Source organism: Heterocephalus glaber, unplaced genomic scaffold (genome assembly GCF_053883595.1).
Source record: "Heterocephalus glaber isolate CG9 unplaced genomic scaffold, H.glaber_assembly_v1.0 deba00000943, whole genome shotgun sequence".
NCBI classification, from domain to species: domain Eukaryota; kingdom Metazoa; phylum Chordata; class Mammalia; order Rodentia; family Bathyergidae; genus Heterocephalus; species Heterocephalus glaber.
Window position 1 is genome coordinate 10,430,333 of NW_028258175.1, and position 26,390 is coordinate 10,456,722.

Here is a 26,390-nt window from a genome sequence, read left to right on the forward strand (position 1 = left end):
GTTTAATTTAGGGGCACTCTGAGATGAAAGGTTCGTGTTTGCCAAGTACACACAGACCTTCTGTGGGATATTAATTTGGTTATAGAAGAGATTGCTTGTTTTTCCTTGCTCTGTGCTAATAAAGAAGCTGGCAAATTTTCTCATGAATAAAAAGGACTTTGACATGTTTAAATCTGTGTAATGAAAGGGAAGTGAACAGTCCTGATAAACATTTTCCTTTGTGCAGTCTTTGATTATTCTGTACCTATCAGCTAGTTGCGAATTGCATACTCTTTTGTTCATTGCCCTCCCCCCGCCATTCCTTTTAAACTTCGGATTTGGTTTTATGTTTGTTCCCTGTAGGGTTTTATTGGTAGGAAAATAAATCATTTCCTCATTTGATCCAGTTCTGTGTTTTAATGGCACATTATTCTGTCACAGGGAGAGCAGTTCAACCAGGCCTCTGCACAGAGGTGTTACTGTATGACTTTGTGCAGCCATTTAAAAAAAATAGCTTATTGATTTACTGTGAAGTTCAATTTGTAGTATATTCACAGAGTTGTGCACTAATTTACTGTAATTCTGAAACATTGATTCTAAAACACTTCTATCATCTCAAAAGGAAACCACTTACCCCTCAGCAGGTATTCTCCATTCTTTACTCTCTCGTTCCTGGCAGCTACTAATCTGCCCTCTGTCTTTGTGGGCTTACCTGTTCCATGTGTGTCCTATAAATGCAATCATTTAATATGTGACCCTTTATGGCTGGCTTCTTTCATGTGGCATATTTTTGAGGTTTATCTGTGTTTTAGCAGACATCAGAACTTCATTCTTTTTCATTGCTAAATAGTATTTTGTTATAGAGAGATACTACATCTGTCAGTGTACAAGGTTGGTTTTGTTTTCGTATGTGTGTAAATGGATGTTCCAGTGCTGGAGAGTGATTGAACCCAGGGCCTTGTGCAAGCTAGGCAAGCACTCTAACAGTAAGCTATACTGTGACCCTTGTGTACAAACTTTTGAGTGAATGTATGTTTTCACTTCTTTTGGATGTATACCTAGGAGTGGAATTTATGGATCATTTGGTCACTCTGTTTAATTATTATGAAAATATGGGCAGACTGTTTTCTAAAGTGGCTTTATAGTCTCGTCAGCAGTGAGAGACTTTGTTCCACATTCTTGCCAAAGCTTTTGTTGTTATTTTTTCCCTCATATAGCCATCCTAATGGGTATGAAGTGGTATTTCATGTGGTTTGGATTTGCATTTCCCTGAGGACTAATGATATTGAACATCTTCATGAGCTTGTTGGCTACTCTTTATCTTCTTTACACAATCACCTATTCAAACTGTCCATTTAAAAAATTGGACTTTTTATTGTTGAGTTGTAATAGTTCCTTATGTATTCTCGATACACATACCCTTATCAGATATATGAATTATAATAGTTTTCTTTATCCTGTGAATTGTATTTTTACTTTTTAAAAAAAATCATGTATTCAAATCCTTCATTCCCTGTAAAATGGTTGAGTTTATGTGTATTTCTACTTTCTTGATGATGTTCTCTGAAGCAAATAGTTTTTAATTTTGATCAAGCCGGATTTACTAATTTTTGGTTGCTTGTACCGTTTTCTCTTTATTTCAGATCTCCTATAAGTTAAAAAATGTCATCTTATTTCTCAGCATCTCCCATTCAAAAAATTTATACAGAATTCAGTGATCTGTTGGTTAATTATATAGTGTGTTACAAATACTAAAATCTTTGTGTTTTCAAATATTTTTATCTAAGTATGCAAAGACCAAGTGTCCCGACCGGATACCCATTGCCATTTTTTAAAAAGTCATAATAATGTCTTTGAGTATTTGCTTAGCTCAGAACACATGCATCATTCCATGAACATTTATAAATACCTATCTAGTGTGTACTGAACACTTGGCTGGGCTTGAGTATCCAGGGGTGTGTGAAACATGGCCTTACCATTTTTCATGTCTATCAGTACATATTTGCTGTACCTAATGATTACATTCATCATGGGGAGTTGGTTGGTATACATTACCCACCTTAAATCTTTTTAATTCCCTTGCCCTCCCCTCCCTTCATCCTCCGTGCATCTCTAGATCCCCTTCCCGTTTGCAGCAGAGCTCACATGCCAGACCAGAAGCTTCAGTGGAGGGTAGTGGAGGTGCGCAGAAAGGAGGAAGGGCTTTGTCCTCTGTCAGGGTGAGAATATCTCCTAGGAGAGTTGATGCTGGTGCTCATTCTATAAAGATAGGTGGGTAACCAGAGCTTCTTGTTATAGTCTGTGAATCTTTCTTTTGGTTACTTATTGCTGTGTATATGTCATGTACACCGGCATCAGATATTTATAGCAGCCATATTTAGAATTATTGATGTAATAAAAGGTAGACATAGGTGTGCTGACTTTGATGCGTGGAAGAGAGCCTAAAGAAAGCCATTTTCGTTTTCAGCAAAGACAATGTCCTGCCCACAATGAGCTCAGTTTGGATACATGTTTCTGAGATACATGTTTCTGAGCCTAGGCCCAAGTAGTTTCATGTAGTCAGAGCATACATAAACTGTGAGGCAAGGAGTAACAAGTATTTGGCTGGAGAGGAAGGTTGATTATAGAGAGTTGGATATATCGTGTTAAGGAATTTAAATTTTGCCCTCGGTTAACGGGAGCCATTGAAGAGTCTAGTGGGGAGCAGATGTGATAAGGTCACTCTATTTTACGAACACTTGCTGTGAAGACTAGAGACAGGAGACTGTTGGGCTGTGACACTAGTCTAGGTAAGAGCTGATGAGTACCTACACTAGTGCACTAGTAGGGATGGAGAAAACAGAGGCTGGATGTCTGTAGGAGATATATTAGTCAGCAAACCCAGCTTCAAGTTGACAGAAATCACACTCCGACTATTCTAAATTAAAAGGAGGATTAGTTGGAAGATTCCTGGAGAAAATTGCAAAAGGACAGAAGTGGTGCAGAAACTGGGTTGAGTTCAGGCACTTTGAGAATTAGCAGTGGCACTCATGACCACAGGGCAAGGCCCATCTTCACACTCTCCAACAAGAGGAAGGAAAGAGCTCCCAGCTGTAGTTTTTAAAGTTCCAGGAGCACTCCTGGCTTTGTCTATCACCTTCGCCGAGAGTTCTCAGGAGCGGGGAAGGACTGTCCAGCAGAGCCATCTGTGCATATCCACTCTGGGAATTTGAGCCAGCCTAGGTGATTGTTAAGGTCCAAAGAGGAAGTGCGAGGTCAAGAATGCCTTGCAAGTTTGTGGCTTTGGTAGCTTACGATGGCACTATCTCTATCCAACAGTGAGATTCCGGGGTGAGCCGGCCAGAATGTAGGATGTAAACAGAGGTCTGTTTTAGGCCACTTTTAGTCTGGGACATAACTGCATGCATATTTTTATGATTATTTGATTGAGTTCTTTAGTATTAGAACCCTTTCAAAGACAAGGCTTATTTTCTTTTCGTTGACTCTCCAAAACCTAGTACACTATAGTCAGCACATGGTTTTGGGTCTGAGTCTATAAAATAATGCCTGCCGGTAACTATGGGTCCTCTGGCTCACAGATGAGGATACAAATTACAGATTAAGGAATTAGTGGAGGGATAGAGGGTTGATAGTCCTTGAGAGTTACTGTCACTGGCTAAGGGACATTTATAAAAGTTCACATATTATGTACAGGTAATTTTCATGTCCAAGTAATGAAATTGTGTCTATCTCTTTTTTTTTCCTTTTTTTTTTTTTTTTTTGGTATGGGGATTGAACTCAGGACCTTGCCCTTGTGAGGCAGGTGTGGTGCCACTGAGCTAAATCCCTGGCCGTCCTTTTTTTTTAACCTTTTGCCCTGCCTGCTTTTTAATACCAGTAATTATCTGGTATTACTCCTGCCAGTGGATTTTTCATTTTATTTTTGAGACAGATTAGAATTAGACCTATGATAGAGAAGGAAATAAAAGTGATAAAGACAGAGAAACTCTTTTTCCTTATAAGAATAACTGACTCATAGAATGAAACATTGGATATGATTTCAGATCACTCCTGTAAACTATCAAGAGAGATGTTTATAAAACACTTGGAACAATACAGATTGTACTAAGAAAATGTGCTTTGATCAACTCTGGAGATACAAAGCAGGGAACTTAATAAATCAAGTCTTATTTGTGAATGGAAAGGACTAGAAGTTCACCTTAAAAGTAAGAATTCAGTTTATATCAAGATTTTATATTCAATAATTTTATATTCTGAATAACAGGTATTAACCTAGTTTCATCTTTTATATAAAATAAAATGAGTTGCAGATTTCAAATCTTGGCATTTTGAAATCTGACTCCTGATTTCTATCTCTTAATAACTATTGGAACACTAGTCTAGAAATGGAATTTGACTTTGGTTTTTACCCTTTAATTTTGAGATGAGTATGCTTCCAACTCCTGTCTTCCCTCCATATTCAGGAAAACCAAAGTATTGGTAGCTTGGATATGCCACAATTTTTATTTAAATTTTAGAAAAGTATAATTGCTTTTGTATATAAAGTAGTAATAGTATGTTCCCACTTGGGAGAAGTGGTTGGTTTGTCTTTTAAAATTTTAAGGCATAAGTACAGTTGTATTGCCCTTGAAGGCTAAACACTTTTGTCCTACCACCCTGCCAGATGACACAATATTATATAAATTACGTATTTGGTCATCTCTCTGTGTCTTTGGGGAATTATTTCCAGATCTCCTGTGGATTCCAAGATCTATACTCAAGTCCCTTATAGAAAATGATGTAATATTTGTGTACAACTTATACACATTCTCCCATATACTTTAAATCATCTGGAGCCTACTTTAAATACTTCATATATGTAGATGTTGTGGGAATAGTTGCTATATTGTATCATTTACAGAATAATGACCAAAATTGCCAGTACATGTACAGAATAAAAGCAAATTTAAGTTGACCATGCATTCAATACCCAGCATTCTGGGAGTTACATAGTTGTAATCCCAGCAGTCTGGGAGTCTGAGACAGGATGATTGCAAGTTCAAGCTCAGGCCAGGCAATTTAGCAACTTAGAACCCATCCCAAAATAAAAAGAGGGCTTGGGTGTAGCTCAGTACAAAGGCCTTGGGTTCAGTCCTGAGTACCACAAAGAGAAAAAAAAAAAATCTGACTGTAGTCAGATTGAATCCATGGATGCACAACCAGTGGATATGGAGTGCTGATTATATTTTTTAATGTTGTTTATTGCCAAGAATCTTTTTTTTTTTTGCCCTTGCCAGTAGAGTTGTGAGCAATTTTATTTGTCTAGTTTTTACCAAAGAACTTTCTTTAAATTTGGCTTCAAATACAGGCTGGTGTCTCTTAAAAACTAGCAAGTTAATAGAACATTTCTAAGAACTCAAGTTATAACATCTCAGGTTTTTAAATTGCTATATTGTTATAATTAATATATTGCTGTGATTATTTAAAAATAACTCATTTTCATTTGAATTGTAGATTAATACTTATTCTCTCAGAATTTGAACAAATATCAAATAGACTAAGACATCATGTACCCTGAATTTCAACAAAGCTACTAAAGGCTAGGAAAGAGAATACATTTTTAATTTTAATGATGAGATCAAAATCCTGAATTTGAATCCTGTGCTTAGGTTACTTAAGTAATTACATGGACAATTTCTAGGCCAAGATCACAGATGCTTACAAATCATATTACTTTTAAAACCAGTTGCAGTGCTGAAATGACAGATTATTGATTTCTGGAGGTACCCTTATCAGCTTGTAGAAAAAGTAATTAAAATGCATCTGATATAGTGTAGTTTATTCTATTTTCTGAAATGGTTTTATTCAAGAAGTAATCAGCTTTGCTTTTACCAATAAATTCACCAAAGGTAGTATCATTTAGATAGAAAATTTCCCAAGCTAGCTTTCAGAATGGGAGTAAACAGCTCTTACATAGATGGTGCTAAACACAGGGCCTTGATGAGAGAGACCTGAATCTCTTGTACAGTTGGCCTCTGGACTTGTGAGAGTCCATCTAATGCACCACTTAAAGCAAGATCACTTTTGCATACTCCTATACAGTATTTCTTTTTTTTTTTTTTTTTGGTACTGGGGATTGAACTCAGGTCCTTGCGCTTTTTTTTTTTTTTTTTTACAAAGTTGAAAAGTTTTCTTTTATTGCAGACATTTCCATATACAGTGTTGGTGAAATTGACCTCCCCTATCCCCTGGTGATGCATATTCCCATCTTATAAAATATTCAAGCAACACCCTTGACATTTCATGTTACTCTCTTTTTTAGTACCTGGGGATTTGCTTTGGCTAGATTTTCTTTTCTTTTCTTTTTTAATTCTTTTATTGGTACATTTTAGGTATACAGTACGTTTACATTTATCATTGGGTGCTTGTACCTGTACATAATGTATCTTGGTTCTTATTTTTTCCCCATTACCTGTGCGCCCTTCAACCCCTCCACCCTTCCCTATTTACATAGATTTCGTTTCCCTTTTTTTTCTTTTCTCATAGTTTTTCCTTTCCCTTCTTTCCTTTCCCCTTCCCCTACCACCACCCCTACCCCTTTGGACCTTTTCCTATTTCAAAGTATCAATTATTTTTTTTAATCATTTTAATCCTTATTTACACTTTCAGTTTCTCACACCAGAGAAACTATGTGTTATTTACACATGTGTGTCCTATTTATTTCACTTAAGAGTATGGCCTCAATATGCATCCGTTTAGCTATAAATGTCTCTAGTTTCTTGCTCTTTATGGCTGAGTAGTACTCCAATTTATTTTAAAAAACCACATCTTCTTTATCCAGTTTCCAGTTGATGGGCACTTGGGCTGTTTCCAAGCTTTAGCTATTACAAACTGTGGCGCTATAAACATGGGTGCACATATATCTCTGTGGTATGATTCTTTTAATTCTTCGGGGAAGATACCCAGCAGGGGAATAGCTGGGTCAAATGGGACCTCCAGCCCTAGTTCTTTGAGGTCTCTCCATCCTGGTTTCCACAGTGGTTGCACCAGTCTGCACTCCCACCAACAATGGAGAAGGGTTCCTTTCTCCCCACACCCCCGCCAGCATTTGTTATTGGTTGATTTCTTGATAGCAGCCATTCTTTGTGGGGTGAGGTGGAATCTCAGTGTTGTTTTCATCTGCATCTCTCGAATGACCGGTGATGTTGAACATTTTTTCGTATATTTATTTGGTGCTTTTACTTCTTTGTCTGAGAAATGTCTGTTCATTTCAGATGCCCATTTTTGAATTGGGTCTTTGAATTTGGGGGGTCTGATTTTTTTCAATTCTTTATATATTCTAGATAGTAGACCTTTGTCTGAGGTACAGCTGCTAAAAATTTTTTCCCATATTGTAGGTTGTCTCTTAGCTGTGTTGGTGGTTTCTTTCGCAGTGCAGAAGCTTTTTAATAAGATGAGACCCCAGTTGTTGATTCTTTGTGCTAGTTCCCGTGCTACTGAGGTTTTGTTCATAAAGTCTTTTCCTATGCTAATGTCTTCAAGAGTTCTACCTAACTTATCTTCCAGTAAGTTTAGTGTTTCTGTCTTAATATTTAGATCTTTAATCTACTTTGATCTAAATTTAGTGCATGGTGATAGGTATGGGTCTAGTTTTAATCTTTGGCAGGTTGAAATCCAGTTTTTCCAACACCATTTATTAAATAGGCTATCTTTCCTCCAATGAGGGTGCTTGGCTCCTTTGTCAGAGATGAGGTGGCTGAGTATGTCTGAAGTTGTTTCTGCATCTTCTAATCTATTCCACCCTTGCGCTTTTTTGAGGCAGGCAGTGGAACCACTGAGCTAAATCTCCGGCCTTCACAGTATTTCTGTTCATTTAATTTTGGGGTTTTTCAGTGATTGATTAATAGAATTTCAAAAAGAGCATTAAATAATTGGCAGATACTGAAGAGGGGGTTTGTTGACAAATTCAAATGTTTTGTCTGTCTAAATTTAATCTAAGGGAAGAATTTGAGTATAAAAGCGTAGAACAATTGAAATGTACTTCTGTTTACAAGTATAGAATTTAGGCTCAAAGACTGATAAGTGACTCTAAGTGAAATATATATATATGTATACATGTATACAAAGTGTATGTAAAGGGCTGGGGATTTAGCTCAGTGGTTTTGCTGCCTGCTGCGCAAGTGCAAGGACCCGAGTTCAAGCCCCAGTACCACAAAAACAAAAACAAAGTGTATGTAAACAGACATTTCTAATGTGCTTTGCCTATAGTTTCTGTAATTAGCTGGCAGATCTTGTTTATGCTATCAACTGAATAGTCTTTCTTATTGGACAAGAATAAAAAGCAGAAACCGTTGAGCTAGTTCTTGGTCCTATGTTAGGGAAGTCTGAATTTAAGTTTTATTTTGTGTCTCTAAGATAGCAAAATAGTGTGTAGAAATTCTAAAAGAGTGTAAGTTGTGTGGTTTATGTAAACTTTCCAGATGTGTTCATGATTTGTCAGTATATAAAGCAGGTAAAATAGGGATTTTACTGGGAGACTAGGCTCTCTCTGGGAGCTTTACTGGGAGACTGGACTCTACTGGGGCTCCAGGAGCACCCTTCAGAGACTACTGTTCCAGGCTGGAGGATAGCTCAGTGGTAGAACATTTAGAACATTTGCTTAGCATTTGCAAGGTCGGGCTTGATCCCCAGCACTGAAATGAACACTCTTCTATGTCATCATTAATGAGATACAGAATCTTTTATGGAGAAATAAAGGGATATACTACTGGATTATATATCCAATTTGTTACAACTTTACACTAGTTATTTGCTTATGTGATAACCATGTTATCATTTAAAATCAGAATTGTTTTAAATATTGAAAGCCATGTTAAACATGGTCAGGAGTAATCAGCACTACTGGTAAGACCATCTCATAGGTCTAAAATAGTCAAGGCATTTTTACGAAAGAAATATTGCCTGACTTTGAAGGATTAGAGTAACAAAGGCTACCTGAAAACAAGTGCATGGAAGATAAATGGTTGTATGCATCCAGCCCTGCCACTATATCATTTCTCTTCATGCTAAGACAGATTAAAATGCATTAGAGAATAATAACTGTATTAAAAATAATTAAGTAGTACCAGGTGCTCATGCTGAGATAAGTTTGCATTCTTAGGCAGATGTGGTTTCTGTTGAGCCCTGGCTTGGGTGACTCCCCACTAAAAGGTTCAAGATGTCCTCTGTGCTGTTAGTGATCTTGGACAAGTTACTTAAGGTCAGTAACACTACTCATGTGTAAAATGCTTCATTGCAGTATTGTTGTAAGAATGAGCAGAACTGTGCATATAAAGTATTTAGTACAGTGCCAAGCGTGTGATCAATTGCCAGTAGATGTTAGGCCATGGAACTGTGTTTTTCTGCCAAGTAAAATGTAGTGGTAGGGCAGTGATTGATAGTGTAAGTGTCATGAAGAACCACAGACTGGTCCTGAGTTTGAGTGGAATTCAAACTACAGCCACCATTATTTCACTACTTTAAGTCAGTAGTGGAGGTGAGATGGTAAAGTTTCATAATTTTAACTCTTAGCTGTTGAATGTCACTGCAAGATAAACTTTTTTTTAACCATTATATCTAAGATGGAACCATTTTCACTTTTAAAAATCTGAAAAACAAAAAAATAGAAAAATTACCAAAGACTGTGGTTTGGTTTTCATCTTTTCTTTAGTGGATATTGCTTCTCTATGGAAATGAGAATATTTATAAACTATGCTCTTAGAACCTGTGGTCTGGGATGCCATGGTTACTGAACACTTACTACATTAGCAGTGTTTAATGTGGCTATGAATTGGGTCTGTGTTCAGCACATGTGGCAGGGGATTATTATGTCAAAAGTCACTAAAAGCTTATTGTTTAGTAAAATTATTCCTTTGAGAACACAAAATATGACAGTTCAGAGGCAGATTGAAAAATTTAGAGGAGTAACTATTTTTAGGGAAATGTCATTTACATTTATCTCTAACAAGGGATTTTTATGTCCATCACTTGTGCTTATTAGATTCTTTTAGAGAAGAAGCCTAAAAAGAAGTATCTTTGCAGGAGAAATAAAGATGGTAGGTTTTCAGATGGATGCCCTTGATAAGCTGCCAAGTATAAAATGTGAAAGAAAATATGGTGAATGTTTAAATTTTTTTTTTTGGTACCAGGGATTGAACTCAGGTCCTTGTGCTTGCGAGGCAGGCAGCGGAACCACTGAGCTAAATCCCCATAAATTTTTTTAAAATTTACTGTAGTAAAAGATACATTGTCATTCTGACTTTGAATTAGCAGAGTCACTGTTCTAGTTTGTCTGTAGCCTATTTCCCTTGCTGGTTTTTGTGTTAAGTACAGCGATGAAAACCTTACAGATTTTTCCAAGAGAAGACACAGAATAGCTCTGTAGTTTGGTACTGGCCATTCTCTGTGAAGTCCAGCACTTACAGCAGTACCAGACATAGAGTACATGTGCAATAATTATTTATATGAATTAATGGATTGCTTTAGGGCAGCCTACAGGAGTAATGTTTTCAATATTGAGTGACCGAGCATCAGTACCGGTAGTTTAGTTAAGCATTCAGGCATATTTGAAGCCAGAAAACAAACTACTATGCCGTCCAGGGAGACCAGTTTGTTCACTTTTCCATCCAACAATAATTTACTTTTACAGTTGTGTTTATATAGTATAAAGGTCAAAGGAAAAGGTATATTTGAAGGAGTTAATATCAGTTGCTTTGCTAGACTGAGTCTTAAGATGCTGGTGAAATAGAGATAATTTTAAATGGATATTATAAAATTCAGGTTGCTCTTTTTAAACACAGTTTTATTGATGTATAATTGACACTAACTGCACATTTACAGTGTATAGTTTAATTAGTTCTGACGTGTGTCCATCCATGAAACCATCACCACAATAAAGTAAATGAATGTGCCCATCACTCTCCCAGATTTCTTTGTACCACTTTGTAACCCTACCCCTGTGGTCCTGTGCCTTTATCTTCAAGCAGCCACTGATCTGCTTTCTGTCACTCTGAATTAGTTTGCCTGTTCTAGGGTTTTATATAAGTGGAATTGTATCCTAGGTACTCTTTTTGTTTGGCTTCTTTCATTCCGCATAAATATTTTGAGATGTACTTGTTGGGTGCATCAGTAGTTTTTTCTTTTTTAGTGGTGAAATTATTCTGTGGTATAGATATACAATACTACACTTTATATATCTGTTCATTGTTGATGTTCATTTGGGTATTCCCAGTTTTGGGCTCCTAGGAATAATACTCATTTGAATTCTTACAATCAAGTCTTTGAACATACGTTCTCTTTTTCTTAGGTATCTACTTAGGAGTTAGATGGTAGGGATATGTATACTTTAAAAAAAATACAAACTGCCAAACTGTTTTCTAAGTTGTTTCTTTTAAATTTTGCCAGCGGTGCATGAAAATTTCAGTTGTTTCACTTCTGTGTCTTCATTTGGTATGGTTGGTTATTCCTTTTAGATTGTTGTCATTCTAATAATTCATAGTAGTATCTGGTGATTTTAATTCACATTTTCCTTCATGGTGCCCGGCATATTTTCATGGGCTTTTCATTCCTTAGTAAAGTGTCACATCTTTTATATGTTTATTTATTGGGTTGTTTTCTTAAATTTTGAGAGTTCTTTATTTTAGATACAGATTCTTTATCAGATTTTTGATTTGTATCTTGTCCCAGTCTGTGACTTGTCTTTCACATTCTTTTAATTGTCTTTCAAAGAACTCTTTAACTCCGAATCGCAGAGGTTACCTCCTATGTTTCCTTATAAAAGTTTTATAGTTTTAGGTTTTATACTTAGGTGTATAACCCATTTTGAGTTAATTTTTATTTGTTGTTGTAAGATACAGAACATATGTTCTAGCACCATTTGTTAAAATGAGCCATTCTTGGGCCCGGGGATTTAGCTCAGTGGTTCCACCCCCTGCCTTTCAAGCGCAAGGTCCTGAGTTCAATCCCTGGTACCAAAAAAATAAAATAAAGTGAGCCATTCTCCCCTGAATGCCTTTATACCTTTGTAAAAAATCAGCTGTCCACATATGTGGGTCTGTTTTGGCCTCTATTTTGTTCCATTGATCAAATACTTGTTTTACTCCAATACCATACTGTCTTAATTACTGTAGCTTGATGAGTCTTGAAATATAATGGTATTCCTCCTCCAACTTATTCCTTTTGTAGAATTCATGAGGCTATTCTGGGCTTTTGTATATCCACTTGAAAGTTAGAATTGGCTTACCAATTTATATGAAAGAGCTTGCTAGGATTTTGATTGATAGTGAATATATAGATTAATTTGGAGAGAGAATTTATCTGTTAACAACATTGAGTCTTGAATCCATGAATATATTATTTCTCCCCATTGGCTTAGATTTTTAAAAATTTCTCTTAGCAATCTTTTAAAGTACAGATCTTGTGCATCTTTTTAGATTCATCCTAAATATTTTATGTTTTGAGTGTTATAAATAATATTCTAAAACTTTAAAATACAAAGTGTTCATTACTAACATAGAAAGACAATTCAGTTTTGTACATCTTATGTCCTGCAGCTTTGTTAAATTCACTTATTAGTAGTGTTTTAGTACATTTTTGTTGGATTTTCTACATAAAAATAAAGACAGACTGTGAGGGCCTAGGTGGAGCACCTGTCTAGCATGCACAAGGCCCTGGGTTTGATCTCTAGTACCACAAAAATAAAATAAATTAAAATAACAATGACAGCTTGATTCTTCCTTTTTCACTTGAATGCTTATTCTTACTTTACTGAACTGAGGCAGAATCTCTATCATATTGTTGGATAGGAATGGTAAGACTTAACATCCTTGTCTTGCTCCTTATATCAATGGAAAAATATTCAGCATTACATTATTAATGTGATATTAACTGTAGGTTTTTTTGCATTCCTTTTACAGTGAGAATGTTTTCTTCAGTTCCTAAGAGGGGTTTTTGTTGTTTTGTTTTTTGTTTTGGTTTTAAACTAAGAAAGGATGTTGGATTTTGTTATATGTTTTTCTGTATCTATTGAGATGACCATATGGTTTTAATTTTTTGTTTGTTAAAATGGGACTGACGTTGTGAGGGTTTTTTGTTTTTGTTTTGATTTTGGTAGTACTTGTGATTGAACCCAAGGAGCACTGAGTTACATCCCCGGACCTTTTTTTTTTTAAATTTTGAGCTAGGGTCTTGCTAGGTTGCCCAGGCTGGTCTCAAAGCTTGTGATCCTCCTGCCTCAGCTTCTTGAATAGCTGGGATTACAATTATCACTGTACCCTGCTTTACATGTGTTTTGAATGATAAACTAGCCTTGCATTCTTAGCATAAACTTCATTTGGTCATAATTTGTTGTTCTGTTTATATGCTGTTGAATTTAATTTGTTAAAATTTTGTTTGGGATTTTTCCATCTATTTGCGAGGGGCATAACAACTGCTTACAATGTTTTTGTCTGCTTTTGAAATCAGGTTAATGCCGGCTTTGTGGAAGAAGTTGGAAATATTTCCTCATGTTCAGTTTTCTGAAAATGGATAGAATTGGTATTATTTTTTTTTTCCTTAAATGTGTGTTAGAATTCATCAGTGAGGCTTTCTGGATCTGGAGTTCTCTTTGAGGGGAGAGTTTTAAACTACAAGGCCAGTTTTTAAATACATTCATAACTGTTCAATTCAGAGTACCTGTTCTTGAGTGAATTTGACATTTTTAGGACTTGGCCATCTTCATCTAAGTTGTTGAATATACTGGCTTTAAGTTTTTCATAATAGTCCCTTATATCCTTTTTATATCTTAGAATCTATGATGATGTCACCTCTCTCTTCCTCAATAATGGTACTGTAATTTATGTCGTCTCTTTTTTCCCCTAATACCTCAACAGGAAGTTTATCAATCATGTTTAGAGTGTGTGTGTGTGTGTGTGTGTGTGTGTATGTGTGCACACACCTTGCATGTCTTAAGTGTGCACATGCACTGTAACACTGAGCTAGCCCACTTCTAGCCCAAGAACCAGCTTTTAATTAATTTTTCTCAGTTTTCTTTTTTTTCCCCTCATACTAGGAATTGAACTTAGGATCTTGTGCTTGCCAAGCAGGCATGGCACCACTGAGCTAAATCCCTGGCCCTTCTCATTTTTCTGCTTCATTGATATTATAGCCTTTTCTTCGTTACTTTCTTTTCCCCTTGCTTACTCTGTGTATAATTTTAATTATTTTTTTCTTTAGTTAATTTTTTTTTCAATTTTAAGGGTAAAGTATGATTCTTTAAAGGCTTGTTTATTTTATTTTATTTTATTTTTGAGACAGGGTCTCGCTATGTAGCCTAGGCAGGCCTTGAACTCATGGTAGTCCTCTTGCCTCAGCCTCCCAAGTACTGGGATTATAGGCATGCGCCACCACTTCTGGCCTTTAAAGGTCTGTTTAAACTGTCTCCTGTCTAAGATAGAAAGATGTTGAAGCTTAGAGAAGTCATAACATTAAGATGCATAGCCTGTGTTCTATTTCTTCCAGTGTAATAAACATGGTAGAGGCAAGTAGAGATCATGGAGAATACATAGTGTGGTGCTTGGCTTGTGAGCAGTGGGAGAAGAGGGCCTTCTTGGAGATGTTGATATCTGAGATACTTTACATGGTTGAAGTCTATGAATGAATTTGAAACTGCAGCTAAAGAGTGAGTTCTGAAAGTATATTTACATTGGCTGCAGATCTGTCTTTCAGTTACTGTATTGTGAAAAAAAGAGTTAGAATATGCCAAGAGTAATTCTGCACACAGTTGCTCTCTTGGATTTAGGGATGAACCTACTTGAATTTCTATTAAGACTGTACAGTGATCATGGTAACTATAGCTGTAACAGTATTGACAGATGTCTGACAAGATATTGAATAGAAGGAAAATCTGGAGATGGAAAGGGGAGAACTGTTACAAAGATTTACATCAATATCTTCCTGAAAAGTCTTACTTAGTAATATCTTTAGGAAGTAATTAACACAAGTTCAAAGTTTGAAAAATATTTTTATCATTAAAAAGGCTTAATTCTGATTATTGTATAGGTGGAATAGAATATTATAGTAACATCTTCTCATCTCTGTTAGAAGGTTGAGTTCCTCTCCAGTCAGAATCAAGATACTATATTTAGGATTTTGAAAAATACCTAACAGCTTTTTCCCTAGAGGCATTAGTATAACTGGTGGTCAATTGTAAGGGAAGAAACAAAAGGAAAAAATAGAGAAGTTATTTTCAGTGACCATGAGGGCAAAGGATCTATTGTTATTTTAGCTCTTCTTTAAAAAAAAAAAGTAAGCTGAGCCTTTTAAAATGTGGTTGAAAGAGCAACCTACTTTTTTGATAGGTTTATTCTCAAAATTAAAACATTTTCAACCCCTGCATTTTGTAGAGGAGAGAACAGCAATAGGCAAGGGAGGTGGGTGGTTAACAGCTAGTTGTGATAGTGGTGGGACCAGTACCCCAACCATGGAGTTGGGAAGCCTGGTTCTGAGCTTTCCTCAGCATGGGGTTAGGGTTAGATGTTAATGGTACCTTTCTTCTGGTTGTGGCTTAGGTGAGAAACTGTGAGAAATACCATTTTCAGTAGGGAATCATTTTTTTCTGCCTCAAAGACCTCAAGGAAATTAAGGGTCATATGCAGATTAGAAGTTACTTAGAGTTTTTGTGTTTTCTAAAGTGAATCCTACTCACCCAATCCATCTGCTTTTTAGAATTACAAATATTTTTTCTAAACAAATGCAACTGCATTTCTCTGCATTTACAATTGTTTTTAAAACTATTAGCTCTTCAGAACTAACCCCATTTTTATTTTTTTGTTAAAATAACAGCTGGTAGAGACCTTGAAAGGCCCCATGCCCCTTGCTTAATTTATGTCATGTTTTAAATTAGCCCAGAGAGGTCTCTCCTCTGATCTCTTCCTTATAGAATTGCTGATGACATCTTTTATAAAAGGTCAGTTGTCAAAAAGAAATGATGTTTACTTTAAAAATAAAATGTCACAATTTACATCTTTTGGTCTTTCAGGGTCTGAAATATAACTATGGTCCCAATTAGTTACATTGTTCGCACAGATGAGATGCTATCTTTTTGTTAATGGAAATTCTGGTTTAGTTTGAAAATACAAGTTTTATTGTTATCAGCAAAGTTAAGAGTGTTACAGTGTTCTTAGAGAAGTAGAGAAAGTTAAATGCTGTCATTCTGCCTGTTCACCCTGAGAACAAAAGCAAATGATTATGAAGTGTTGCAGTGGGCTGAACCTTAAGGTAGAGCTTTCCTTCCCCAGTATTATAAGGGGCACTTTGCCTAGTTGCTATGGAAACAAATTTAAATTATTGAAAGTTATAATGTAGATCTTGATACTGATCTGTGAAAGACAGATGTTGCAAACTGAGACTCTTAATCCTACTCCAACAAGTACTTCAAGGACATTTACCGTGCACTTGCTTTGAGGAAGTCCTGGGCGCCCAGCTACAAAGCCAAGGTTCTCAGTCTCAACCTGCTCAGATTCTCCTGGCAACAACAAACAGACCCATGGACCAGGCAGGGCAGCATGCACCAGCCTTGGGGGGTCAGGAGTAGGGTGAGAGGGGGTAGGGGGTACTGTGGAAGAAAGTCAGGGTAAACTCTAGGTGATTTGAAGGATGTATTGGAATTTGCTAGATGGACAGGGAGTTGGGATGAAAATGGTTTTCCGACAAAGGGGAAACTGCCTGGGTATGGCTAATAGGTGAAGAGTTAATTTAAATCGGTTCTTTTAACTCACTGTACTTCTTAGTCATACTGCTAGGAAGTATTTGGGGGAAATTTTTAAAGTTATGGGCTGGTTGGATATAGACTTTGGACCATGCCAGCTGCCCCACTTGACTGTGAATGTAAATGAGTTATTTAACCTCTCCAAACTTCATGGGTTTGCTCTGCAGATTAAATGAGAAGCCTGGCTCAAAGCTTGACATTTAGTAAGCTCTAAGTAAACATGAATTGCATTTTAGCGTCAACAATGCTATCATTGTTCATTCTAGTTTTCTGGTGATTTTGATTGCTTTTGTAGGAATGAGTATACTGTGTTTTTAAAACATTGCCCATGCTGCTTATTATAAATCTTACTTAGAGTGCCCTGTTTGAATACCTAATATATGCTCAGCATCAGGCTAGGCATAAGTGAAGAGAAGTACACATACCTCCTATCTTTGTGCAGCTTCCAGCTAAACTGAAAATGGAAATGGGCAAGTATGAAATAGAGTAAAATTATGTATCCAACTGTACTATATGGCTCTGTGTACCAGTGTTCAGTTTTTAAAGTAGCATAGTTGCTTATGTGGCCCATTTACTGTTTTTGAGAAGGTCAAGGCATAGGTTACCACAGAGAAAGAACAGTACAGTGATGGCTATTAGACCAACTCAAAAAAAAAAAAAAAAAAGGCAAAAAGCTTTTCAGTGCGGTAGACGTGCCAGTTGTAGAGGGAAACAATTGCACCTGTGATGTGGTTCTGGTTCTGGGTACTACATAGGACATTTCTTCCATTCACATCTAGGTCATTGAAATTCTAGTATTTTGCAGGGCCACTGAGAAGGTCAACCACATATCTGCCATTTTCCTTTTAGAATGAAAGGGTTTAGCATATCCTTTCCTGACAGTTTTTGATCTGACATAAGGACTGAGCTCTAGGCATATAATAGGAGATAGGCACAGTTAGGGCAGGAGGCAAGAACCTACTAAAAAAGACTTCATTTTGGCCTCCAACAAATAGTTCAAAAATGACTGCCTTCTGTCAGCTACTGTGCTAGAACCAAGGTTAGATACACAGGTGGCAAAGTGAAGATAAACAGGTAAGTGTGGGAAATGTGGGCAGCAGTTGCTGGAGAGGAAGGTGCCAAAAGGCCAAGTTCCTGGGTGTGAGGTACCCCTGGAAGAAGACATCTGAAAAGATATACTACCTTTGGTCTAACACAGCTTCCTAGCTCCCTTGTCTCCTCCAAGTGTCTGGTCCCAGGGAAGGACAGGAAGCCCTGAGCTCTATCCAGATACTGGCCACTATCACCTTCTGATCCTACCACGTCCTCTCCTCTCAGGACCCCTTTACTTCCATGGGCCCAGGCCATGGCAGTGGACCGTGGTTCTCCTAGGGTTGGAGCTTCCAATGAGTCAAGCTGTTGTCTACCTGGCCTTAGTCTTTGAGACCGGGGTCGCATGCTTCTCAGAGCTCTGAATTCAAAACAACTGCTGGGCCAGGTGTTAGATTATATAAAGAACTGGGGTTAAATAACATAGGAGACCTTGAGTTACTTATAGTGTTTCATGCCTATATTGCTATTTCCTGAACAAGCTTATGGAGTTCTGTACCACATGTGAATCTTGCATATTTGAATGTAATGAACTTGTAGCATTCTGGAAAGAATACTATGAGAATGCAAGGTTGAATTTCATTATAAGCTTAAATTCTTTTAGCAACCTTTGGTGGAAAATTTGTAAATCAATAATAGTAACATAATGAATTGTGCAGGGAGAGAATTTAGAGCCAGTGGACAACATAGTTGTCTTTTGGGCTTTGTATATGTTTGTTTTAAGAGAGGCCATGGAAGCAGACTGCTGGGAACTTGGCCACTTTGTAGAAGTTTGGGAGAAGACATTTAAGTCTTGTACACCTAGGCAGTTGCTGCTCTCCCCATTCAGATAAAAGATTTTTAATGTACTTTATTTTTAAAGAGAATTTGTTTTAAAAATAATTATTAGTAGGAAAAGCTGTGTTTAATAATAAATTTTATATGTGTGCTTATGTTTTAATCAAAACAGTTTCACAGCAACAATAGCAGCAACTATTCCAACAAAAAAAAACCTTCCCCATCATCTCTGTTACCAAATACAGTAGCTTGGTATTTGGGACTTTTAAAGCCAGAATTAATGTCTCTCATTTTCTGAAAAAAAAAAAAAAGTGAATCTTTTTATAAGTAATCTGAAATTTTAGAATCTATTTTAAGCTTTGTATCACATTTCTATTTTATTTTATCAGTCTCTTTTTCTATTCCTGGCTTGATTTAAATATAAAAATTATTAGAATAAGTTATTTGTTCTTTACAGGAGTTGAAGCCTGTCTAAAGGTTTGTATATCATTTCTTCATTGTTTCTTAGCAATTGCTATAAAAGTACAATATTTTTCATACAGGAAGCTGAGAAAGCAGACTGTTCTAAAGGAAACTATTGTGTAGTTCCTTCCTTTCTAAACTTTAAGCTGAATGCTTTTCCTCGCTCTTAGGTTCAAGGGCTTAGTTTTCATGCTTGAAAATAAACTGAACACCACCTGCCACTTAGTCACAAAGAGAATATCTTGAAGCTGCTGAACAAACAGATGTACTCAGTTTAAGTTTTTAAGGTGCTTAGAGCATGTGGTAAAAATATTTTTTTCAAAATGAATAGTAAGAGGAAATAAAGTATGAGCACAACATAAACCAAAGGATCAGGCTTGATACCTGCATTGGACACATTTTAATTGTGATATTCTCATCACAGTGGCTAGTACTTTGAAATTTTGATTTTGAAACAGAGTTGTCAGTATTCTCCCAAGAAGGTTTTGGTATATATTACGGTTTTTTTTCTTTTGTTAAAATATTGTTCCAACTCTTTGTATTATGAAGTGGAGAAAAAAATATTCTTTTTTTTTGGTACCAGGGATTGAACTCAGGTCCTTGTACTTCTGAGGCAGGCGGCAGAACCACTGAGCTAAATCCCCGGCCCTTGAGAAAAAAATAATCCTAAACATTTCTGTTATAAAATTATTCAGCAGTACCTGTTGACTTGACCCAAGAAGCTATTAGTAAGTTTTAAATAGTTGAGGACAGTGCACTGCACGTCTCTGCTGGCATGGCCAGTTTGCTGCAGTTACCAGCACCTATGTCTTTGGCACTGACAGGGGAAGTGAGACCACCAGTTGTCCATTTCTATTCAGTGTAAATATTCCTGCTTGTGTTCCATAAGATCATTAAAAGCTGTGTTTATAGAAACTTCTTTCAAGGCTCTAAATTCACTAGGACATTATCCAGAAACTTCTATTTTACTAATGGATGTTGTCTGGGGAAAACAATGTGGAAACCCTGCTAGAACCTAAGTCTAGTTTTTGTTGTCAATAGTACAAGGAGCGAACAGTGTGAAGAATACAAAACCAGATTCCCACATAGCTCAATATTTTCATCACAGTGAGCCAAATAGCTTAAATTCTGTTACAGAGTCAGATGGGTAGGGGGAGAAGGACACAGTAAGGTTCAGTAGGGTTTGCCCTTCAATCTCAAAATTGTTTTAATGATTTTAATTATTAATGATTCTTAGAGTTAGGGTGTGTCTTATTTATTCCACTACTCTGAGATACGAATTTAACAATAACGCTGTATCTGGAAAAGTAGCAGAGGGTGAGCAGGGCCTACATCAAAGGGCAAGATAGAAAGGAAGGTCCTGGGATAGAGCCAGGGCAGCAGCTTTGTAGCTGTGATCCAAGAGTTAACCTTCCTGAACTAGATATGTGCTGGGGCCAAAGCAGTGGCTGGTCCCATGCCATTTTTGTCAGCAGAAGAGTGGCAGCTAAGGGTCTGGGTGGGCCAACAGAAAACTGAGAATGAGTTCTAGAAGAGGCAGCAGGGTGCAGTAGAAGGAACCCTATCAGCATCTTGTTTTGTGACATGGGACAGTTCACTTCTTTGGGCTTCTGCTTCATCATTTATTTTTTATTTTTTGTTTTTTTATTTTTTAAAATTCTTTTATTGGTACATTTTAGGTATACAATATGTTCACATTTATCATTGGGTGCTTGTACCTGTACATGATGAATCTTGGTTCTTATTTTTTTCCCCATTACCTGTGCACCCTTCAACCCCTCCACCCTTCCCTGTTTACACAGATTTCGTTTCCATTTTTTTTTTCTTTTCTCATAATTTTTCCTTTCCTTTCTTCCCTTTTCCCTTCCCATCCCACCACCCCTACCCCTTTGGACCTTTTCCTGTTTCAAATTATCAGTTATTTGTTTTAATCATTTTAATCCTTATTTACACTTTCAGTTTCTCACACTAGAGAAACTATTTGGTATTTACACATGTGTCCTATTTATTTCACTTCAGAGTATGGCCTCAATATGCATCCATTTAGCTATAAATGTCTCTAGTTTCTCATTCTTTATGGCTGAGTAGTACTCCATTTTATAAAAAACCACATCTTCTTTATCCAGTCTCCAGTTGATGGGCATTTGGGTTGTTTCCAAGCTTTAGCTATTACAAACTGTCCCACTATGAACATGGGTGCACATATATCGCTGTGGTATGATTCTTTTAATTCTTCAGGGAAGATACCCAGCAGGGGAATAGCTGAGTCAAATGGGACCTCTAGCCCTAGTTCTTTGAGGTATCTCCATACTGATTTCCACAGTGGTTGCACCAGTCTGCACTCCCACCAGCAGTGGAGAAGGGTTCCTTTCTCTCCACACCCCCACCAGCATTTGTTATTGGTTGATTTCTTGATAGCAGCCATTCTTTGTGGGGTGAGTTGGAATCTCAGTGTTATTTTCATCTGCATCTCTCGAATGACCGGTGATGTTGAACATTTTTTCGTATATTTATTTGGTGCTTTTACTTCTTCATCTGAGAAATGTCCGTTCATTTCAGATGCCCATTTTTGAATTGGGTCTTTGAATTTGGGGGGTCTGATTTTTTTCAGTTCTTTATATATTCTAGGTAGTATGCTTCGTCATTTATAAATCAGGGGAACTGCCGCCTGTCATCTCAGAGGTCCTGACCCTTTCTAGTGTTACGAGCCCAAGGACTTGGCCAGTGCAGTGCCACACCTCTTTCATCATGTAGCAGTTATAGAACCAAGGCTTCAAACACATTAAACTTATGTGGCTAGTCACCAGGTTCTATCCACTTGTCTCATGGAAAGTCTTTTTTCTTTTCCCACTTCTGATCAGGCCTTTATTACGTTTCAAGATGGTTACTTCATTCATTTGCCTTCTACCCTTCACTGCCCTCAGCCCCCAAGTCATCTCATTCCCAGTGTGAATCCCCCCAGTCCCTTCCCATCCGTCCATACCATCCCATGTTCTGAGTCTCATCTCCCTTAAACATCACTTTTATTGTAGCATTTCCTTGCTCAGAAATCCTCCCCTACTCAGTGCAGTTTTTAAGATCCTCTGTAATCTTGTTCTCCTCATATCCATTTAAGTTTATTTTCTGTCTTCACCACCACTTCCTGCCAGGTTCTAGACTAGATAGGCAAATGAGAGTAGGATTGGCATTGTTACCTTAGAGGAGGGAGGGGCTGAGCCCTCAGAGAGGTTGTACCTTCATTTACTTTTCACTCTGTTCCTTCCTCCTTTTTCTCAGTCATTTTTTATCTCTGTCCTTTTCTCCCACTCGGTGACTCTACTTCCTTACACTTTGAATATAGAAGCTATTGAAGAGAAATTATGTGCACTTCTATTGCCACACTCCAACTGCCCAGATGTGGCAGTGTACTTAGCTGTCCTTGTTGGGCGTGAATATTCTCAGCTTCCGTTAAGATACTTCTGTATGACTACCACCTTCATTTCTCTTCTGAGTTGTGTCCTTCCTGTCAATTTTTCCCTGTTCATGGGTACGGATGAAGTGTGATTTAATTAGCATAGAGGTTCTGCCAAACAGGTGCAAAGAGAAGTGATGGTGTCTTAGTTATTTTCTTATCGCTGAGACACAATACTTGACATTCACAACTCTAAGGAGGAAAGGTATATTTTGGCTTGAAGTTTGTAGAAGTTTCAGTCCATAGTCAGCTAGCTCCAAGGCAAGGCAGCGTGGCAGAGGAGAAATAGCTTGTGGCATGGCAGGCAGGAAGCAGAGAGAGCTCAAGAATGGAGGGAGGGAAATACAACTTTCTGGGCTATGCCTGCAGTGGCCACCTGCTCGGACCAGGCTTCACCTCCTGACATCACATTTAGCTATAAGTTAATCAGTAGACTAATCCATTGAAAAGTATCATGCCCTCATGATCCAGTCATCTCCCAAAAGCCTCACCTGTGAGCACATAAGGCTTGGGGGTGGGGCATCTAGATATAAACTGTAACACATGGAGGGAGTTTAAATTAGTGACCGTGAAGCAGGAATGACCACATCAAGGGACAAGGGAGGAGCAGAAAGGTGTTAGGATCTGTTGAGTTGAAGGTTGGATTCAGAATTTGAGAGAAGGGAAACTGGAAAGCTGGGCAATGTGATCACAGGGCAGATGTGTGAAGCTGGGATGTTGAAGGGGTGTAGTCTTATTTGGAGTGAGTAGCTGAAGAAGGAAGAAGGATGAACAGTGACAGTTGAGGGCTGGGGCAATAGTCTGGTGACAGGAGATTCAAAGCCGAGAGGTGTCAGGGAGGAGAGAGAGAATAGGGTGGAACCGGTGATGAGCTGGGTGGATACTTACCCTACATCCTGCCCTAACAATATGGGGGTTATGAGAGAGAATCAGCACCACTTGGAAAGGCTGCAAAAGTAGTGATGTCTTCAAAGTAAGTGCCAGACCTTCCTTCCACCAGTCTACTCCCATACTGGGAATCAAACTCAGGACCTTGCACTTACCAGGCAGGTGTGGTGCCACTGAGCTACACATCCCAGGCCCTTCTGCCTCTCTTTTACACCAGGGCCATAGTGTGTTCCCACCTCAGCAGCTAGAGTAGTCACTGCAGTAGCAGTCCAGTGTTTTCATTCCTATCTCAGTCAGAGGCCTGCAAGAGCCAGGCCCTTGCTGAGGCCCTTCCAAATCTTAGCTCCTTTGCTGCTTCTGTAACAGGCACTTTGACTGCTTGGTGGGCCTAGAATGCCCCAGGAATATTCTTGCCACGGGGCTTTTACAATTACTGCTGCCTCTGCCTGGATGTCTCCTTTTCCAGGTGTCTATGTAGCTTTCCCTTCACCTCTTATAGTTTTGTATCTCTGTGGACAGAAGAGTGAGGGCTTCTGTGGCCACCAATTGACATAGTATCATTTGGCAACTGTTCACAACCTCCTTTTCTGCCTTATTTTTCTTGGAAGACTCAGCATAATTTGACAGTATGTACTTTATTTACTTATTGACATGTCTCACAAGAGTAGAAGTTTTTGTTTGAGTTACTGTATCTTTATTTCTTAATAATGTATATTCTCCTCCACCTAGGACAGAATTTGGTAAGTAGCAGATGTTTACAAATACTGGTTGAATGTAGAATAAATGAACAACCAAGAAAATGAAGGAAGAAGGAATGAATGGATTAGCAAACAGATATAGAGGAATAAAGGAGGAAAGGATGTATTCACATTAGGTATTTCAGAACTAAGCATCTGGGGGTATGGGATGTGGTTGTTATTATGGGAGGTTGAAGTGCAGAGAATGAGAAGGTTGTTGTTGAGGAAGTTGAGTCACTGGGACATTGGATAATTAGAAGAAATTCCTACTTGTAGGATGGCAGGAGATTGCACAGAAAGAAAAACTACTAATCAAGCTCAAAATTGTGATAATTTAGGATAGCTCTGGATGGTCAGTAGAAGACTAACAGAAGTTAAAGGGAGGGAATCATTAAAAAAACTGTCTACCCTCAAATTATCTTGGGTACATTTGGTTAAATATGAGCTCTTTTGGCTTAGTAGGGCTCTTGATATTTTTTTTTGTTTTTAGAATAAGAAATATTACACATATAGAACTAAAAAATGTTAATGCTAGCTTTGAAAAGTCTGTTGCTCTGGCATGGGATACCAAGAGTCTATTGATAAAAACAGTTGTATGGATTGCTAATTCCTTTGATTCTTTAAGGGGTAGAGTAACTAACATTTGCTTTAAAACTAGCACAGGTTCAAAATAACAGAGTACGATTATACTGTTATATTTGTGATTGGAAATTTTTAATGTTGCCAAAGTCTTCCCAATTGACATCTGACTATCTCAAATTATGTTTCTGGTAAATTTATTATTTTAAAGTGCCCTGCCAGACCATAGTGCTTTATAAAGTTGGCAGTATATTGCTGATGACCTCATTTATTATTCAAACTCAATTGTAAAGTGTTCTAAATGTCTCAATATACAACTATTCATTTTACCCATTTGATGTGCATTTTAGAGATGCTTTACATGAAGGAATTAGTTTCCCTTAGTCCAAATAAGCAGAACATAATTAAGTATTTAAAATCCCAATTCCTACATTTATTCTGGTTTTGGGTATGGAGTACCTTCCAGAACATCGGAAGTAGTCCAGTTTCAAACAGGACTCTTGTACGTAATAGCTCTTGAGGCTGCATTCCACCATGCTTACACTGGGTCTGATTTTCACTGAGTTTTGCCTCCAACCCTTAGCTTTCAAACATTGCTGTATTTTCTCCTATTCTGATTTGCTATAGTTCAGTTTCTTCTTCTCTTTCTAATCCCCTCAGACCAATTAAGTTCTAATTATACTTTAGAAATCAGTGTAAATTTCTCAGGAAGATCATTGTTGACTTCCTATTACCCTGGATCCCTTTGCTGTGCACTGTTGTCATTATGCTTTCTCATTATAACTTATTGCACCTTATTGTAATTACATACTTCATGTCGGTGTGGCCCTGTAAAATCCATGAACACCAAGGGACCATCTTGTTTGTCTGTACTAATCACTGTATTTTTAGCACCTAAAATAGTGTCTGGCACATGGGAGGCACTTCACAGATACTTTTTGAACGCAGGAGTCCTAGGTCCTTCCTCCTTGTCACCATAGCCATGGCTAGTGACCACTTTTATTTGCAGCATCACTTGATGGAAGTATTTCCAAGTCACTGTTGGATTTGAAGCTATCTGTGCTGGCAGTGATTGGGAGGGTGAACTCAGATCTCCTTCACCTCTCAGCTGGCTTTACTGGAAATGCTCTGTAGAGAAGAAGATCTGGTCATTGTTAATGATTTACCTCCTATGGCATTCCCAGGAGGAGGAAGTATGAAGTAAATAAGTAAAACTAAGTAAATTTCCATGAAGTATTTTTTTGTTTTGTTTTTAGTTTTTCCCCCAAATCCTAATGCCGCAAATCTGCTAGGATTATACTCCCAAATTTTAAGATTTTTAAGGCAAAGTTCCATAAAGTTAATCATGTGATAGCTATATATATGGTATGTGGAAGTTTCATACTGTTGTTAGTAAGGATAGTGATGGATATAAATATTTAGAACAAATCATCCAAAACTCATGGTGAAGTTTACCTCTTGAGCCCTTCAGTGGCCATCTCCGCTTTGCCCTCATACAGATGTATTTCCTGTGCTGCATAGTCCACTTGCCTATTGGCTCCACCATCCGTCCAGAATAGCCCTGTAATCCTACCTCCATCCTCACATCTCTTTGCTAACTCATCTTTCAAGTGTTGAATTAGATGTTGTTTCCAAGGAAACACTGCCACCCCTAGTTCTAGATTAG

General features: G+C 37.6%; 1 protein-coding gene across 6 annotated transcripts in view; it reads left to right on the forward strand.

The window, feature by feature from the left end:
* Positions 1-26,390, forward strand: part of Mrtfb (myocardin related transcription factor B) — a 191,086-nt gene that overhangs the window by 13,412 nt on the left and 151,284 nt on the right. Inside the window, exon 3 of one of the 6 annotated variants that reach the window (XM_087209143.1) lies at positions 4,023-4,184. The exons of the other annotated variants lie outside the window; for them this stretch is intronic. The gene's annotated coding sequence lies outside the window, so the exon portion shown is untranslated. The remainder of the gene's footprint in view (positions 1-4,022; positions 4,185-26,390) is intronic. 6 annotated transcript variants of the gene reach the window in all.